General features: G+C 41.4%; 1 protein-coding gene across 3 annotated transcripts in view; it reads right to left on the reverse strand.

Annotated features, from left to right (window-relative positions):
• CLYBL (citramalyl-CoA lyase) overlaps positions 1-19,692 on the reverse strand; it is a 576,732-nt gene that overhangs the window by 222,357 nt on the left and 334,683 nt on the right. The gene's annotated exons all lie outside the window — the stretch shown is intronic.

Consider the following 19,692-nt stretch of genomic DNA (forward strand, 5'->3'; position numbering starts at 1 on the left):
CATCTTGATAAACCTGAATCTCAATATGAAATCATAACATTTTTTAATAGGTCCTGCATTGTGAGGTAAAATATATATGGTAAAAAGTCAATATTTTTATAAAAAAAACATAGTAATTCATTGATTTTATGTTTGTGCTATTACAGCCAAAAATAAAAGACCATGTTTTCCTAGAAGATAGATTAAAAATGAATGTGTTCTGTAATATTTTTGTGTTCTTTATGAATTATAATAACTATGTTTATTTAATACGTGTTAAATTTTTATTAGGAGTGTCAATTAAAAAAAAACAATACTTTTCTTTTTTACTGGTTGGCTCCCTTATACGTTGACCTCCTATTTCTTCTATATCTTAAAACTTAGTATGATGCACATTGGCAAACCTGGCTCATTAGCATGCTCAAACTAATTTCCTAGAGTTTAGAGCGGTATTAAACTGAAAACCAAAAATGTATTATACTGCAGCTTACCAATCATCAGTTTTATTTTCTTTGTTTTTTTGTTTTCCCCTCTGTTTTAACCTAGTGATCTAGCCAGTAACACACCTCCTGTATTAGTGAGACACAACTCTGGAAAAATTAGCATAGGAGGCGCAGCAGATAGCAGCATTGTCAGTCTGTTAAATGTATTAGCAGATTTAGATGCACTAACAAACTGAAGCCAAACTCCAGCTCATACTTTATATTCAGACACATCATTTTTTTTTAAACTTTTGGGATAAAGGTTTTATATGAATAAATGAAAGCTGATCATTTTAATCACTCTGTCAATGTTATATGGTATGTCTAATCCATATAAACTGATACATTCTGCTGGAGAGCTTGAGTTTGTGAAAAACAGCAGACTTAATTGATTGTTCAGCAGATGAAAGTAGAAAAAAGAAAGCCTAAAAAAAATAAAATTAATACAGCCATCACATCTAAGAATTGGTAAGCTGCAATATAATAAACGTTTGCTTTTGGGTTCAATTCTGCTTTAAAGCATATACTGTTTCCTCTTGAATAAACAGGGATTTGAAATTTAAAAAAAAGTGCTTTTATAATGTTAAACTTATTTTAAGGAAAAGGTGATTACAATGTGGTAAAAATGAATGCTATCAAATTTAATTTTATTTGAACAATTTTAATTTTATTTTAGCTATTAACGGTTTATTTAATTTTAATAACAGTTTCTTAACTAAAGCAGCTACTTAATGATGCTCTAGGTCTTATATATTTGTGATTGCGCATATCTAAAACCCTATGATATAAAGCACTCCCAAAATTATTGGCAAGTATAAATAGCATTTTTTTTGAATGTGTAAAATGTATAAATCATATCGGGTGCAGAGGAAATGGTCAAGTTTGAAAAGTCTGACTATTTTGAAATTAATGGAAGGGCAAACAGCATTCGAATCACTTAAAGCTAAAAGGATTTCACAGTTGCTTCTTTGTTAGGAAGTTTATCAACCCATACTGTTTTTATTTTATCTGGTAAATTAATGAATGTGTTGTTAAACATTGGAAATAAAACAATTTATTTTAGGGTTATGAAGACAATGTTATTTTGAAACACATACATTAAACAGCAAAATGGATCAGTGATTATTGGTGTTCTTAAAATGGTTGTAAAGGCAGAAGGTTTTTTATCTTAATGCATTCTATGCATTAAGATAAAAAACCTTCTGTGTGCAGCAGCTCCCCTCAGCCCCCCTAATACTTACCTGAGCCCATATCTATCCAGCGATGTGCACTAGTGCTTTGGCCTCCTGGGACTCTCCCTCCTGACTGGCTGAGACACAGCAGCAGCGCCATTGGCTTTTGCTGGTGTCAATCAAAGTAAGCTAGCCAATCAGAAGAGAGAGAGGGCAGGGCTGAACCGCAGCTCTGTGTCTGAATGAATACACAGAGCTGCAGTTTGTCTTGGCTTGGGTGCCCCATAGCAAGCTGCTTGCTGTGGGAGCACTCGACAGGAGGTAGGAGCCAGGAGCGCCAGCCAGGAACCTGAGAAGAGGATCCAGGCTGCTCTGTGCAAAATCACTGCACAGAGCAGGTAAGTATAACATGTTTGTTATTTTTAAATAAAAAAATAACAAGACTTTAGTATCACTTTAACTTGGTGTTGGTATCTTCTGATACTGACCTACAAGGATTCCATCTGCTCCTAAATTAGGACAATGCAATAATATAGAACAAGGGCTAATTTACTGTTGGAGGTTAGTTTTCTGGAGATACGTTAGATCAGCATTAAAGACAGGTATTATAGTGTTTCGCTTACAAAAGAATGCTTACTGTTTCAGTGGAGATTATAGTGGTATTAAACACAAAAAAGAAAACATTCTTATAATGCAGTTTAACAATTTATAGATGTGGTGGCTGCATTTATTTATTTTTTCCCTCATTTCACCTGTTAATCCAGCCAGTAAGTCTGTTTTTTTTCAACTTCCTCTAATAGACCAAGCTGTCCAGCAAAAATAGGATTTTTATAACAGCTTAGATGTAAAATCCTTTTCTTTGAAGTACATCACGGGACATAGAGCCATAGTAGTTACTATGTGGGTTATAGGCCACCTTCAGGTGATGGACACTGGCACACCACACCCTAAGACAGGAAGTCCAATCCCTATATAACCCCTCCCACTACTGGGAGTACCTCAGTTTTTGTATCAAAGCAATACACGTGTATACCAGAAAGAAGGGAGGGCCTCTGTGTCCCGTGATGTACTTCAAAGAAAAGGATTTTACAGGTAAGCTGTTATAAAAATCCTATTTTCTTAATCATACATCACGGGACACAGAGCCATAGTAGTTACTATGTGGGATGTCCCAGAGCAATGCCAACTGAAGGGAGGGAGACACAACAAAATTAGGGCACTATGAGACCAGAGGGCTTATACTGCTGTTTGCAGCACACTGCGCCCAAAGGCGATATCCTCATGACCTTTTACATCTACTTGATAGAATATGGTAAATGTATAGACAGAAGACCAAGTTATGGCCTTGCAGATTTTAGCCATGGAGGCTTGGTGATGCACTGCCCAGGAGACACTAACAGCCCTGGTGGAGTGCACTTTAATTTGAAAAGGTGGAATTTTCCTCTTTAAACCATAAGATTGAACAATTACTTGTCGAATCCATTTAGAAATAGTAGATTTCGATGCTGCCTGTCCTCTTTTAGGACCTTTAGGCAACACAAACAAAACATCCGTTTTCCAAATCAGAGCAGTCACTTTCAAGTAGACGTTGACAGCTCTCAAGACATCAAGAGAATGTAGTGATCTTTCTTCCGCAGAACAGGGGAACAAGATCCTGGTTTAGATGAAAACCTGATACTACCTTAGAAATTAGGATGAGGATGCAATACAACCTTATCCTTGTGAATAATTAAATATGTCTCTTTTCAAGAAAGAGCGGCCAACGCTGATACCCTTCTTGCAGAAGATATGGCTACCAGAAAAACTAGTTTCCTTGTCAGGAGGACCAAGGGAATATGTTGTATCGGCTCAAAAGGCTGTTTCTGTAATGCAGACAGAACTAAATTCAAGTCCCAAGGGTTCAGGGGGACTTAACCAGAGGATTAAGCTACGAACCAAAGAATGCGAAGCAAGTGGTCTTTGAAACAATACAGACAAGGCCGAAACCTGGCCTTTTATAGTACTCAAGGCCAGCTTCATTTCTAACCCCATCTGTAGAAAGTCAAGGATTCTACCTATGACATTTTCTGAGGTGCCAACCCCTGGATTCACACCAGGAGACATATGCCTTCCAGACTCTATAATATATGACTCTGGAGGCCGGCTTCCTTGCATTAACCCAAGGTGGAAACCACTGAACCTGACAGGCCACGCTTCTTCAGAATGTGGGTCTCAATAGCCAAATTGCTAAATTTAGCGTTTGTAAGGTAGGATGGAATACCGGACCTTGCAAGAGAAGGTCTGGACGTGGCGATAGGGTCCATGGGACCCCTACTGCCATCTTTACGATCTCTGCATACCAAGATCTCCTGGGCCACAAGAATCACCGACATCCCTTCCTGCTTGATCCTGCGAAGAAGTTGTAGAAGCAGCAGAACAGGAGGGAATGCATAAATCACTGAAAACTGATTCCACGGGAATACCAAGGCATCTGTTCCACATGCCAGTGGATCTTTTGTTCTTGACACAAAGTTGTCGATCTTTTTGTTGAACATGGACGCAAACAGATCCACATCTGGAATTCCCCATTTTTGACATATTGTCAGAAAGATGTCGGGGTGAAGAGACCATTCTCCTGGGAACAACTGTTGGCGACTCAAGTAGTCCGTCTGCCAATTCTCTATCCCTGGAATGAAGACTGCCGATAAGCAAGGTATATGGTTTTCTGCCCAAGTTAAGATATGATTCACCTCTGTCTCTGGGCCGCACGACTTCTCATGCCCCCTTGGTGATTGATATGGGCCACTGCTGTGGCATTGTCAGATTGGATCCTGACAGGACAATTCAGTAGCCTGAACATCCAGGCCCTCAGGGCCAGGCGTGCTGCCCGAATCTCTAGAATATTGATGGGCAAGGTCATTTCTGACTTGGACCATTTCCCTTGGACAGTTGCTTCTTCCAGGACTGTTCCCCAACCCAAAAGGCTGCCATCTGTTGTTACCACCTTCCAGGTAACTGGTAGGAAGGATTTTCTTTTCTGCAGATTCTTGGCTATCAACCACCAACTGAGGCTTTGGCGCACCTTTGGAGATAAACGCATTGGGAAGTCTAGAGCTTGGACCTTCTTGTTCCAAGCTGATAGGATACTGTTTTTCAATAATCTCAAATGAAATTGAGCATAAGGAACGGCCTCAAATGAAGCCACCATCTTTCCCAACAATCTCAAAGTTGAATAGAAGGATTCTTCTCTGATTTGACCACTTGAATCAGTTCCCTTATGGCACTGATCTTTGCCTGGGGCAAGAACACCCTCTTCTGAGCTGTATCTATGATCAGACCCAAGTATTTTAAGGAAGATTTTTCTAGGTTGAGAATCCAACCTAGGTACTCCAGGTAGCTGACTGTGGTGACCAAACTCTGGTCTAAGCGGGCAACCGACTGGTCTATCGAGAGCAGATCGTCTAAGTAAGCTAGAATCGTTATACCTTGAACCCTTAATCTGGCTAGAGGAGGAGCCAGGACCTTTGTAAACACTCGAGTTGCAGTAGCTAGACCGAAAGGCAGAGCTACAAACTGAAAATGAAGATTTTCTATCTTAAAACGTAGATATTTCTGGTGAGCGGGAAAAATAGGTACATGGAGGTAAGTATCTTTGATGTCGATAGACGCTAGAAGTTCTCCACCTTGTAGAATGGAGACTACTGATCGGATTGACTCCATGTGAAAAGAGTGGATATTCAAAAACAGTTTTAGATCTTCGAGATCTAGAATGGGTCTGACATCCCCATTCGGTTTTGATACTGTGAAAAGATTTGAATAAAACCCCAATCCCTGCTCTTCCATGGGAACCACCGATATCACCTTTTGAGACAAAAGATGGTCCAATGCTTGAAAGAGAGACTTCTTTTTCCCTGGATCCCTAAGAACGTTTGATCTGAGAAAACAAGGAGACGGGGACTCTCGGAACTCTAGTTTGTTCTCCTTTTCCTAACTGGCAAAAGGGAACTCTTCCCATTAGAAATTCTTTTGATGTATTTATCCAGATCATCCCCAAACAGCCGTTCACCGCGAAAGGGAAAACTAGCCAGGAGCTTTTTGCATGGCGCTTTGGCTGACCAATTTTTCAACCATAGTATTCTACGCATATGCACCAGCCCAAGCGTAAAGTGTGAGGCCTGGAGAATAGAATCACTCATAGCGTCTATTGCAAAACGCCCCTGGTAGCTCAGCCAACTCTTGGGCCTGCTGATCAGGAATAATCTTGAGCGCCTGTTTAAACTGGTCTCTCACGGATTGACATACACCAATTGCTGCCAGCGCAGGCTGTGTTACTGAACCTGCCAGAGAAAAAGTGTTTTTTAATAGGAGTTCCAACTTCTTATCCATTGGATCCTTAAGAATTTGAGCATTATCTACCAGACAAGTCAAACTTTTATTCACAGAGGATAGAGCAGCGTCAATTGCTGGAATTTCCCATTTTTTATTCAATTTTTACTTCATAGGATAAAGTGTTGAAAACTTTTTAGGAGGGTAAAACTGCTTATCTGGGTGATCCCACTCAGAATACATAAGCTTTTCCAGCAATGAATGGATAGGAGAAGCATGAACAGCTTGGGGAGGCTTTAGCAAACCCAAACAAGAAGTAGGCTTATCGACCGACTCAGTTAAATAGCATGAATGTGGAGCGGACCAATTCAGTAAGAGATTGTACCATTAATCTTTCAGATTGTGAACCTGATCCTTCCGCATTTGACCCCTCAGAAGAGGAGTCACCAGTCTGTTCCTGGTCCCCTGAGAGAAATTCATCATCTCCTGCCCCCGATTCCTCAGTTTGAGGGTCCTGGGTAAAAGAAGGGGACCTATCGCGCTTAGTCCCGTTCTGGGATGCGATTAAAGCCGCTATTCTCTGCTCTAACCCCAATATGGTTGAGGAAAAAACCTCGTCAGTAACATAGACAGGGGTTGCAGTGTTGGAAACACCTGACGGCCCAGATGGCTTACCCTGACCAGTCACCTCAGAACTCTCAGGGAAGGATGCCATTTTTTTAGAGATGGTTCTAGGCTCTTTTGAGCTTGAAGGAGTCCCTCTTGAGCCATTTTTTGGGGTGTTTCTAGCCCCCCTTCTGACCATAGCCCGATCCACAAATGCAGAGCTACTACCAGAAGAATCGCATTCACTGCTTGAGCAATAGTCCAGCCACTGCCACTGCTATTAACGCTCAGCCAGATGCTATTAGTAAATGTGTAAATGGAATGCCTGTGTCACCAACCTCTTACATGCCCCTTTTTGCTCGTGTCCCTCCGACATCTGCAGCCAGCAAAAATGGAGCTTTTAAACATACTCCCACGCTGGATGTTGCTGCATGCTAACGCTGCGCTAAGCCCCACCCCTTCCATCACATTGCGCCCCCCATTCCATTCAAAAGAGGGTTTTCCTGTGCGAGCGTGGGCCTCTGATCCGATGGGATTGGCGTGTGTGTGGGAAGGGGATGGCGAGGAGGAGACTGTTCAGGGGCTGTGAAAGAAATAGAACGACATCGCTGATCGTTTTGGCTTCCCGCTTTCCAGGGAGAGGGGGAGAGCTTTGTCCAAGTGGGGGGTGATTAGTGGGAGAAAATCCCCCCCAATCTTACCGGAGGTCTGAGCTGCTCGCCGGAGTGAAGCCTGCTGTTTCTGCTGCACAGCGTGATCTTTGAGGAAAGCATGGCAAGGTACGTGCTCTGTACAGCCCCCAGTGGTGACTCTTAGGTATGACAACATTTACTTTTTTTAAATGAGACATTTCATAAGAATATTTTAAAAGTTCCTTAGAAACCTCCACTTACCTTTCCCGCCGCAGGGTTTTCTGTGGTAAAACCGACAGACCCAATCTTCACCCCTCACGGTGGGCTCCGTTACCAAACCTTCAGGAACCGGGGACCCTCGGGGAACCCACACTCCTGGACCCGTAAAGCACCCCACCAGTAAAACTTTATGGCTGAAAACACCAAAGCACTGGATCCCGGGGTCCAGCTCTCTAAAAAGAGAAGCGTTACAGGCAAAACCTAATTTCTTCGGACACGAGGCCCGGGTACCATTCAATTCGGCCTAGAAAAGACACTTTTTGAATGGATCTGATTGCATAGCTAGCCCCAGCAAAGGAATCTTCCAGTGGAGCTCAGCACAGCACATCTTTACTCATGACCAACACCTTAGACACTGGCGAAAAAACGGAGGTACTCCCAGTAGTGTGAGGGGTTATATAGGGAGTGGACTACCTGTCTTAGGGTGTGCCAGTGTCCATCACCTGAAGGTGGCCTATAACCCACATAGTAACTACTATGGCTCTGTGTCCCGTGATGTATGATTAAGAAAAGTTAGAGGGTTGAGGCAAACCATTTAAGACTGACAGGTGCTCTTACAATTATCAGCTTTTATTAATCAAAAGGAAAACAAATGTTGCTGTAACTGCTGAAAACGTGTTAGGTGGCTTTGATTTATTAGACAAATTTGCTTGTGCATCTAACACTACCCTCATCCCATACTGACAATTCTGCTGTCCAAAGGTGTCTCCATTGCTCACCCACCCAGAGTGGAGCCACCCTCAGACAAGAAGTGTGTTACTAGCTGGATCACCAGGTCAAAATAAGGAGGAAAAAAAGCCTAAAAAAAAGAAATCCGGCCACTACATTTAACAATCACTAAGCTGCACAGTATTACATTTTTGTTGTTGGGTTTAATACTGCTTTAAATGTTAAGGGCTCATTTTGGGGTTAGGTTATTTGTTAAGATAAGGACAGAGTTTAAGAGTCAGGTTTGAGGTAAAAGACTTTTAAAGTGTATTTTTGACCAAAAACATATTTAAAATGTTGGATAGAGTAGTGAAGGGTTAGAAACCCTGTCAGGTTTTAATTAGCTTTCTGTGTCCTGTGGGGGAGATTTTCCCTCTCTCCAATACTACTTTTTTTCAGGAAGAGGTTTGGAATAAAATCTTAGTAAGTTCTTACTGGTGTACTTTTCCTGTGCTTATAGGCCCCTTTCCAGCTCATCTGTGCTGCATTTTTTTCAATTATGCACCAAAAACATACCTTTCTTTACAGTCAATGAAAACGCAGCAAAAATGCACCACAGTGCATTTTTTAATTGCATGTTAATTTTTTTCTCAGGTGACCAGGGATGAAAATGCATGCAAATTGCATCTAAAATGTATGTATTAAAATAAATTTTAACGCAATGCATAAAAAATGTGATATGAGTTTTTGAAAAATGCATACCGCAGTTTTAAGCGCACCAGTGTGAACGGGCCCTTAGACGAGATTTTACATTAACTACTTGATCTCCGGCAGATTTACCGCCCTTCATGACTAGGCCATTTTTTGCGATATGGCACTGCGTTATTTTAACTGACAATTGTGCAGTCATGCAGCATTGTACCCAAAGTTTATGTAATTTTTTTCCTCCCACAAATAGAGCTTCAATTTGGTGGCATTTGATCACAAGTGTTTTTTTGTTATTTTTGTACTATAAACAAAAAAAGACCAACAACTTTGAAAAAAACAAAAAAAAACCAAAACAATATGTTATACTTTTTGCAATAAAAGATATCCAATAAAAAAATTTAAAAATCTAATTTGTTCATAAATTTACACCGAAATATATTGTGCTCCATATTTTTGGTAAAAAAAAATTCCAATAAGCGTATATTGATTGGTTTGTGCAAAAGTTATAGTGTCTACAAACTCCGGTATATATATTGGAGTTTTTATTTATTTTTATACTAGTAATGGTGGCTATCAGCGACTTATAGTGGGACTTCGATATTGCGGCGGACATTCTGACACTAAAGCCTCATACACACGAATGGATTTTCCGCAGACAAAACCTCGGACTCTTGTCCGAAGGGTGTTGGCCAGGAACTTGTCTTGCATACAAACGGCAAGGAATTGTCGGCCAACAAACACGAACACAGTGACGTACTACGTGGTTTTTTCAGCTCTTTAGCGCCTTTGTGCTCCTTCTGCTAATTTCCTGTTAGTAGAAGTTTGGTGAGTGTTGATTCATGCTTTTCATTTCATGCTTTTAATTTCATGCTTTTCAGTCCATTTCTGAATGGCCGTTCGTCAACCAGCCATGTTGCGGAATCGGAGGCGATAACGTGTTTTTTTTAATTGACCTTGGAGTTATTGCTTTGACCCAAGTCCAGTCCAGGAACAGGAGGAGGAGGAGGATTTCTTGGACCAAAAATTGATTGCTTTATTAATCGTGACCAATTATGTCATATGCCTTTGCTGCGGGAGCTCCAGGAGAATAATCCAGATGATTTTTGGAATTATCTCCGGATGACGGACCCCTGCTTTCACCAACTCTTGGCATTGTTGACCCACTATATTAAGAAGCAGGACACATGCATGTTGCTTTTATTTTTGGTTGAATAATGATTTGATTTGGTATATTTTCTATATTTTTGGATGCATAGAATGCACTTTTTGGTTAAGTTCTATTGGCAGATAGCATGTCTAATTTTATTTGTTTTCTTTTTTTAATGCACAATACAAAAAATTGTGAAGAATAATACTTGGCTATGTGTTTTACTTCAAATGACAATTTGGGAGTAGGCAGTTACATTTTAAAATATACAATGTAAAATTAACAAGGGACACCAACATAGTTGTATCTTTGATCTTAAAAACTACGGGATAATGGTGTTGTGGTAACTTACACCAAAAAAAGAAAAAATAACAAGCATAATAATATTATTCTTGATATCACTAGAAAAAAAAAGCATTTGAAAATTCGTTTGCAATAACTCCATCAGTATCACCAGCAAAGTAGCTTCATTATTATCCAATTAAAGAAGAAGAGAATTGTGCTCTGCATTTCGAGATTTCATAATTTGCCACGTCACAAATGTTAATTCTCCAGTACGATCACTAGTTTACATGACCGACCACTTCTGGCTCGTCCTTTCTTCCGAGCATGCGTGTTTGTACTTTGGACTTTTGTCCTAGGAACTTGTGTACACACATTTGGAAAATCCTACAACAGACATTTGTCCAAGGAAAATTTTAAAACCTGCTATCCAACATTTGTCCACGGAAAATCCGACAACAATTGTCCGATGGAGCATAGAAAACGGCTGGATTTTCCGACAACAGCCTGTCATCACACAATTCCAGTCGGAAAGTCTGATCGTGTGTACGAGGCTTTAGGGCTTTAATTACTAAAGCTGGAGAGTGCAAAAACAGTCTCACTTCTGCAGAGAAACCAATCAGCTTCCAGGTTTTATTGCCAAAGCTTAATTGAACCAGCTAAAGTTAGAATCTGGTTGGTTTCTCTGCAGAAGTGAGATTGATTTTACACTCACCAGCTTTAGTAAATAAACCCCTAAGGCCCCTTTCACACTTGTGCAACTTGTGCTGCGAATTGGGACTGCAAAGTCGCATGACAAGTGGTACCCCATGATTTCCAATGAGTATCGTTCATATCTGTGCAACTTCAAAGCAGTCCCTACATTACTTTGGTCCGACTTTGATGCGACTTGAGGTCCACAGACCTCAAGATTACACAGGCATTGCTTTAAGTCACGTCAAAGTCGTGCGGGAAAGTCACATCAAAGTCGCACGACTTTCAGGACGTACAAGTGTGAAAGGGGCCTAACTGACACTTTTTGGGGACCAGTGACACTAATGCAGTGATCAGTGCTAAAAATATGCACTGTCACTGTACTAATGACATTGGCTGGGAAGTGGTTAAACATCTAGGGCGATCGCCCCCTACCCAGAAGTGAAGATTCACATATATGTGATTGTGCACAGCGTGGCCGCCTTGTAGCACTAAAACTGCTATGGGGCAGCCGGCAAGTGGTTAAAAAGAGTTCTTTCTCAAACATATGTGACTATTTTTGATATTAATACTCATGGCATCATTGATAAGAAACATAAGAGGTTAGTTTGTTGTTAGACTTCCTTTCACTCATCTTTTCATCCTCATCCCCTACTACCTTTTAATCAACTATATGTGCTACTTTCTCAGCACCAGAGTACAATGTCTCTGGGAGATTAGTCTATTGTTACACATATGCTGTGTAACAGTAATGCAGCTCCAGGGGAGTATCAAAATCTGGACTGCTGTAATATGAAAATTCTTACCTAGGCTACATGGTTTCCCTATCATCACTCTATTGGCCATTGAACTGGATAGACAACATCACTAGCCAATAGGGAGATGATAGGGAAGGAGTATCAGTGTGACCATGCCAGTGCAGACTTTTTATTGCTCCCTATCCAATGTGTGTTGGAAAGCAGGCTTAACCACTTGCCGACTTCCTAACAAGGAATGTACGTCAGGATTTTAACGTTAGATACCATTGTTACGGCAGCAGGTAGCCGGCTTTCAGATAAAAGTGATCCCAGCGGCACTTCGCGATTCGCCTCAAGACCAATTTTTATCCCTGCTTCTCAGTCGTTGCCGTCCATAAGTCCAGAACGGATCCAATGCAGCCGATGGCTAGGCAGGAAGTCGAGTGAGGGCAATATAGCCCCCGCTCGGCTCGATGACCTTGGAGAGCTACCTCCGACATCACTTCCAGTTCTCGGGTTTAACCCTTTCATGACTAAGCCTATTTTTGACATTTGGCATTTTTTGCTAGAAAATTACTTAGAGCCCCCAAACATTATATATATTTTTTTAGCAGAGAATCTAGAGAATAAAATGGCGATTGTTGCAATATTTTATGTCACATGGTATTTCTGCAGCGGTGTTTTAAACGCAACTTTTTGGGAAAAGCAATACTTTCATGAATTAAAAAAAAAGCAAACAGTAAAGTTAGCCCAATTATTTTGTATAATGTGAAAGATGATGTTACGCTGAGTAAATAGATACCAAACATGTCACGCTTTATAATTGCACGCACTTGTGGAATGGCAACAAACTACGGTACCTAAAAATCTCCATAGGCGACTCTTTTTTGTTATTTTTTTTACGGTTACCAGGTTAGAGTTACAGAGGAGGTCTGGTGCTAGAATTATTGCTCTCGCTCTGACGATCGCGGCGATACCTCACATGTGTGATTTGAACACCACTTACATAGGCGCGACTTCCGTATGCATTTTCTTTGCTGCGCGAGCTCGCGGGGATGGGGACGCTTTAAAAATTTTTTTTTTTCTTATTTATTTTATCTTTATATTAATAAATTGTGTTTAAAAACAAAAAAAAGTGATCTCTTTTATTGCTGTCACAAGGAATGTAAACATCCCTTGTGACAGTAATAGGTGGTGACAGGCACTCTTTATGGAGGGATCGGGGGTCTAAAAAGCAAAAACCAGGATGATGCCTGCAGCTGCAGGCATCATCCCGGTATAACCCCTGAAAGCCGAGTACGCACATCTGTGTACGCTCGGTGGGAAGGGGTTAAACGATTAAAGACATGATTTTTTTTCTTATTTTGCTTTTAAGGGTAAATGAGAGATCTGGGGTCTTTTTGACCCCAGGTCTCTCAATAAAGAGGTCCTGTCATGCTTATTTCTATTACAAGGGATGTTTACATTCCTTGTACTAGGAATAAAAGTGCTAAAAAAATAAATAAAGGGATTTGCTCGCGTGCAAAAGCGAACACATATGTAAGATGAGCCCTCATATGTAAACGGTGTTCAAACTTCATGTGTGGTATCGCCACAATCATTAGAGCAAGAGCAATAATTTCAGCACAGGACTTCCTCTGTAACTCCAAACAGATAACCTGTAAACAACCTGAAAGCACCGCCTATGGAGGTTTTTAGGTACCGTAGTTTGTCGCCATTCCAGGAGCCTGCGCAATTTTTAAGCATGACATGTTAGGTATCTATTTACTTGGTGTAACATCATCTTTCACATTATATAAAAACAATTGGGCTAACTTTACTGATTTTTAAAAAAAATTCATTAACCACTTGCCGACCAGCCGCCGTCATTATACAGCGGCAGGTCGGCACAATCCCGCGAACGGTCGTAGCTGTACGTTGGTCCCTTTAAGCGGGTTAGCAGGCAAGCGCCCGCTGCACAGCGGAGGTGCCGATGCTCGTGAGTGGCGGTTGCGATAAACGCCGGCCACAAGCGATCGCGGGCACGAGAGGTAGAACAGGGACGCGTGTGTGTAAACACACACATCCCAGTTCTGTGAGGAGAGGAGAGAGAGATTGTGAGTTCCTACGAGCTGGGAACCATGATCTCTCATCTCCTATAGTCAGTCTCATCCCCCACAGTTCGAACACATACCAAGGGAACACAGTTAACCCCTTGATCGCCCCCTAGTGTTAACCCCTTCCCTGCCAGTGACATTTACACAGTAATCAGTGCATTTTTTATAGCACTGATCGCTGTTTAAATGCCAATGGTCCCAAAAATGTGTCAAAAGTGTCCAATATGTTCGCCATAATGTCGCAGTCCCCATAAAAATCGGAGATTGCCGCCATTACTAGTAAATAAAAAATAATAATAAAAATGCCATAAATTTATCCCCTATTTTGTAGATGCTATAACTTTTGCGCAAACCAATCAATATACGCTTTTTGCGCTGTTTTCTATTTTTGTGGTGATCTGGCAAGTAAGTCTGTGGTTTTTCAAAAGAAAAAGCTCTCCAGCAGAATGCATCAGTTACAGAGATGGGACAAACCATTTAAAAGTTTCGCTGCCAGAGCCATTTCTGCATATTGTATTTGCACACGTTTAAAATATAATTTTAGGCCTGATTATTACATAAAACTCCCAAAACATTATGTTTTCTGAAAGCAGACACCCTGGAGAATAATATAGTGGTAGTTCTAATTTTTATTTCACATGATATTACCACAAAGTCTAGGCAATGCAAAATTTCAGTAAGAAATACACTAATGTTAATTTTAGGGCATACAAATGCCAATAAATTACCCAATTTTTTTGGTAAAATATAACATACAAGATTGCACCGAGTAAACAGATGCTCAACATATCAAAACTTAAATTTGCCTGCACCTGGGAAATAGTGACAAACTTCAGTACCCTATATTTTCCATTTTGCAATGTTTTAAAGGCCCCAAATAGGCCATCAGTTTAGCATTATGGAGGAAGTCTCGTGCTAGAAATATTGCTCTCGCTCTGGGGGTTGTACGATGATATGTAACATGTGTAGGACTATTGACATTTTCATGTGTAGGTGTCCCTGTTGTGGACGTTTACTTTTGTATGTGTGCGTATGTGCGGGGTGCCTTAAATTTTTTGTAGCTTTAATTTTGTACAATTAAATTTTTTTAATTTCTTTACTTAACTATTTTTTTCATCACATAGAGGACAAAAATTGTGATGATTTTTTGGTGATAAGTTCCCTTTAAGGAGACATCCGGGGTCTAAAAGACCCTGGATGTTTCCTGTGCTCCATTGCATTGCATTACATTCTTTCCTGGCCATGCTGGCTGGGGACACTGACAGGGTCCCGGAAGTGACGTAAAAACATGTTGCTTCCGAATCAGCAACAAGAAGGGGAGAAGAGCAGACTTGAGTCTGCTCAGCTCCCTCCACCCTACCTGGCAACATGCCGTTCCTGTGACCACCGATGGGCAAGCAAAGCCCAGGATACATGGTGGGGAGTGCACTGGGGTCCCATTACCGGGGGTGTGGAAGCAATTGGGTGGCATTAATGGTTGTATGGGAGCCGTTCTCCCAGCGCTTGCAGACGGGAAGAGAGAGGAGAGCAGGTGGTCAGATCATCAGAGCTTGAGGATCATCACTAGCGGCTTTCACAGCCCCGCCTTCTGGTCCCGGGACTTTGATAGATAGATCACCCGTCCAATCCCAAGACGAGTGATGTGGGTCATAGTTCCCAGGCCAGGAGGTGGGGCTGTATGTGATGCCGAGCGGCGGCAACACAGCAATTGAAATGAAAGCTGTTCCAGTGATGTTCCTTGGTGCTCTAATAATCCGGTCGGCAATCCTCTTCCTCTCCTCTTTTCCCCTGCATGGTGGACACAGGTAGGCAGCATGATGGACACATGTAGGCTGCACAATGGACACAGGTAGGCAGCATGATGGACACAGGCAGGCTGCATGATGGACACAGGTAAGCTGCATGGTGGACACAGGTAAGCTGCATGGTGGACACAGGTAGGCTGCATGATAGACACCGGCTGGCTGCATGATGGACACATGCTGGCTGCATGATGGACACAGATAGGCAGCATGATGGACACAGGCAGGCTGCATAATGGACACAGGTAGGCTGCATAATGGACACAGGCAGGCTGCATGCTGGACACAGGCAGGCTGCATGATAGACACGGGTAGGCAGTATGATGGACACGCTTAGGCAGTATGATGGACATGGGTAGGCAGTGTAATGGACACAGGTAGGCAGAATGATGGACACAGGCAGGCTGCATGATTGACACAGGCAGGCTGCATGATGGACACAGGTAAGCTGCACGGTGGACACAGGTAGGCTGCATGGTGGACCCAGGTTGACTGCTTGGTGGACATGGGCAGGCTGCATTGGTGGACACAGGCAGGCTGAATTGGTGGATACCGACAGGCTGCATTGGTGGACACGGGCAGGCTGTATTGGTGGGCACGGGCAGGCTGTATTGGTGGACACGGGTAGGCTGCATTGGTGGACACAGGTAGGCTGCATTGGTGGACACAGGTAGGCTGCATTGGTGGACACAGGTAGGCTGCATTGATGGACACAGGTGAGCCTGCATGATGGACAGAGGTTGGCTGCATGGTGGACACAGGCAGGCTGCATGATGGACACGGGTAGACAGTATGATGGACACGCGTAGGCAGTATGATGGACACAGGTAGGCAGAATGATGGACACAGGCAGGCTGCATGATTGACACAGGCAGGCTGCATGATTGACACAGGCAGGCTGCATGATTGACACAGGCAGGCTGCATGATGGACACAGGTAAGCTGCACGGTGGACACAGGTAGGCTGCATGGTGGACACAGGTTGACTGCTTGGTGGACACGGGCAGGCTGCATTGGTGGACACAGGCAGGCTGAATTGGTGGACACCGACAGGCTGCATTGGTGGACACGGGCAGGCTGTATTGGTGGGCACGGGCAGGCTGTATTGGTGGACACGGGTAGGCTGCATTGGTGGACACAGGTAGGCTGCATTGGTGGACACAGGTAGGCTGCAATGGTGGACACAGGTGAGCCTGCATGATGGACAGAGGTTGGCTGCATGGTGGACACAGGCAGGCTGCATTGTGGACACAGGCATGCTGCATAATGGACACAGGTGAGGCTGCAATGTTGGGCACAGGTGAAGCAGCATTGATGGATACAGGTAGGCTGCATTGATGAGCACAGGTGAGGCTGCATTGATGGGCACGGATAAAGTTGTTAATATTTATTTTTAGAACTTAATTCTGCACATTTAAGTGTCATTTCATGAGATAATTTATGGTGGCATGTTTATGGGCAGAATTAAGGGCGGGGCAGGGTAGGGGTTGGGTAGGGCAACTGGTGGCGCATAACCCTTGAGGCCTGGTTAGTAGCTCATCACTTGAAATTTTGAGCCCTGGTGTGTGGTACTATGTCCTAAAAATATATACTTATTTTCAGATTTAATTTTGTTGTGCAACTGATAATTAAATATTATTCAAATAAAGCAGCACAATATAAATAAGAACCTTAGAACTTCAGAAAAAGAGACAGATTCTTGCAGTGATGAAATTTGCACTGCCCTGGACTTGGTTCTTTGATCCATTGGCTTTATTTAAGTGGTCCCTCATTTGGGAGCATGGCTTTTAAAGCAGACTGCAAAACCAAGCTAGATAGAAAAGGTGAGAACCAACTGTACTGCACACCTATAGCGCATTTATACAAACCCTTTAACCAGGGCATGTTGCTGTGAAGAACAGGGAAAGATCACAACCACTGGTTACAAAAGTTTTAAAAATGGCCTTGCTTAAAAATGTAATTTAGGATTAAATCTGACTCCAGGATAATTGAGTATATAGTCAGTTTTTCTTTATCTAACTGAGAAAGCTTTAATTGTGTTAAATTAACCATATTAAAGCAATGATTGTCAAAAGAACCAACTGCCTAACAAAAATGTTCCAGAACAATTGTGGCATAAACACTCATATGGAGCTGAGCATGCATGTTTTGCACAAAACAGACACGCCTATTGCTGTCATAGTGAAATGAGATAGTTAGCCAATAAACATCAGACAGATCCATACTTTCAGGGTTACATGAGAGAACCAGTCATGAAAATATCGCATCCATGTGGAGTCCTTAACCACTTGCTTTATTAACTTTAGAGTTAAAAACAGAACATAGAATACAAATGTGTTTATAAAAATTCTTCTTAGATGACCAATTTTATCCTGTAACAGTAGTCAAGACAGGAAATGCCTAAAGACGTCAAATAGTGTAGGTAAACAACCCAACCATAATAGATAATCATCCCATGTCTATGGTACCTTATGACTTTCTCAACAATAATACAGTGATGGTTATGTTTGGGTATAATCCTGGATTTCTTTTATTTGGATGGAAGGTTAGTTTATAATCTGACCGGAGATAAGAACCAATTAGTCTTCCAATTTAGGCGGTCTACTTTTAACGGCAGACATCTATAAATCCTTAGGCTTATTTCAGTTCAAGAATAGCCTTATCTATCCCAGATGTTTTTCACTCTTTCTTCTAGCAGGATTAAAGCCTGACCTTTTTTTAGTATTTCACTTTCTATGAAACTAGCTTCCTAACAAACTTTGCTGGACTCTCTTAATGCATTTGAAAGTTTCTATAACAGTCCCCCAGTTACTCATTCAAGCTATACATATTAAGGCTTTAAATCTTTTGTGATAAGGTATATCCTGGGGCACTTTAAAAGGTTAAGCTGAACAAGCTTGGGATCTTTACACCATAACTAAAGGGATAAATACATAAAAAGTCCACAAAAAGAGTTTTTATAGCTTGTCATGGCCCCAGGTAAAAGAAGGTACCTCATATGTATTCTGACAACAAGACTGAATTTTTATTGAAGTAAATCATGGGGCTGAATTGTTTAAACACAAATTTACACAGGCACATGTACATGAACCAGATTAAACAGTAAAAATGGATAGAGTCAAATGAAAATGACTGAACATGTAAAACAATTTAGTTACATTATCCAATATTATTGAAAAATATAAAAAAGGTGTAAAGAAGAAACTGACTAGTTGTCACAGACGTTACAGTCACTTTTGTTTCTGGCACTTTAGGCATGAGGCTCATTAAACTCTATCTCCATGAAAATATCTCTAATATAACTACAGTGCCTTGAAAAAGTATTCATACTCAAATTTCCCACATTTTGTCATGTTACAACCAAAATGCAAATGTATTTTATTGGGATTTTATGTGATAGAGTAACACAAAGTGGCACATAATTGTGAAGTGGAAGGTAAATGATAAATAGTTTCCAAAATGTTTTACAAATATCTGAAAAGTGTGCCGTGCATTTGTCTACAGCCCACTTACTCTGGTACCCCTAACGCAAATCTAGTGGAACCAATAGCCTTCAGAAGTCACCTAATTAGTAAATAGAGTCCACCTATGTGTAATTTAATCTCAGTATAAATACATCTGTTCTGTTAAGCCCTCAGAGGTTTGTTGGAGAACCTCAGTGAACAAACAGCATCATGAAGGCCAAGTATCAGGGATGGGCACAGATATTTGTAAAAAATTTTGGAAACTATTTATCATTTACCTTCCACTTCACAATTATGTGCCACTTTGTGTTAGTCTATCACATAAAATTCCAATAAAATACATTTCCGTTTTGGTTTTAACATGACAAAATGTGGGAAATTTGAGTATGAATATTTTTTCAAGGAACTGTAGTTATATTAGAGATATTTTCATGGAGGTAGAGTTTAGAAGAGCCTCAGTGTGAAAGGGGCCTTAACCATTTCAATACCGGGCCTATTCTGGCACTTCTCCTCTCTCCTACATGTAAAAATCATCATTTTTTTGCTAGAAAATTACTCAGAACCCTCAAACATTATATAAATATATATAATATATATATTGTGCTTTTTAGCAGACACCCTAGGGAATAAAACGGCAGTCATTGAAATGACTTTTTTAGG

The sequence above is a fragment of the Aquarana catesbeiana genome, linkage group LG02 (genome assembly GCF_042186555.1).
Source record: "Aquarana catesbeiana isolate 2022-GZ linkage group LG02, ASM4218655v1, whole genome shotgun sequence".
NCBI lineage: Eukaryota > Metazoa > Chordata > Amphibia > Anura > Ranidae > Aquarana > Aquarana catesbeiana.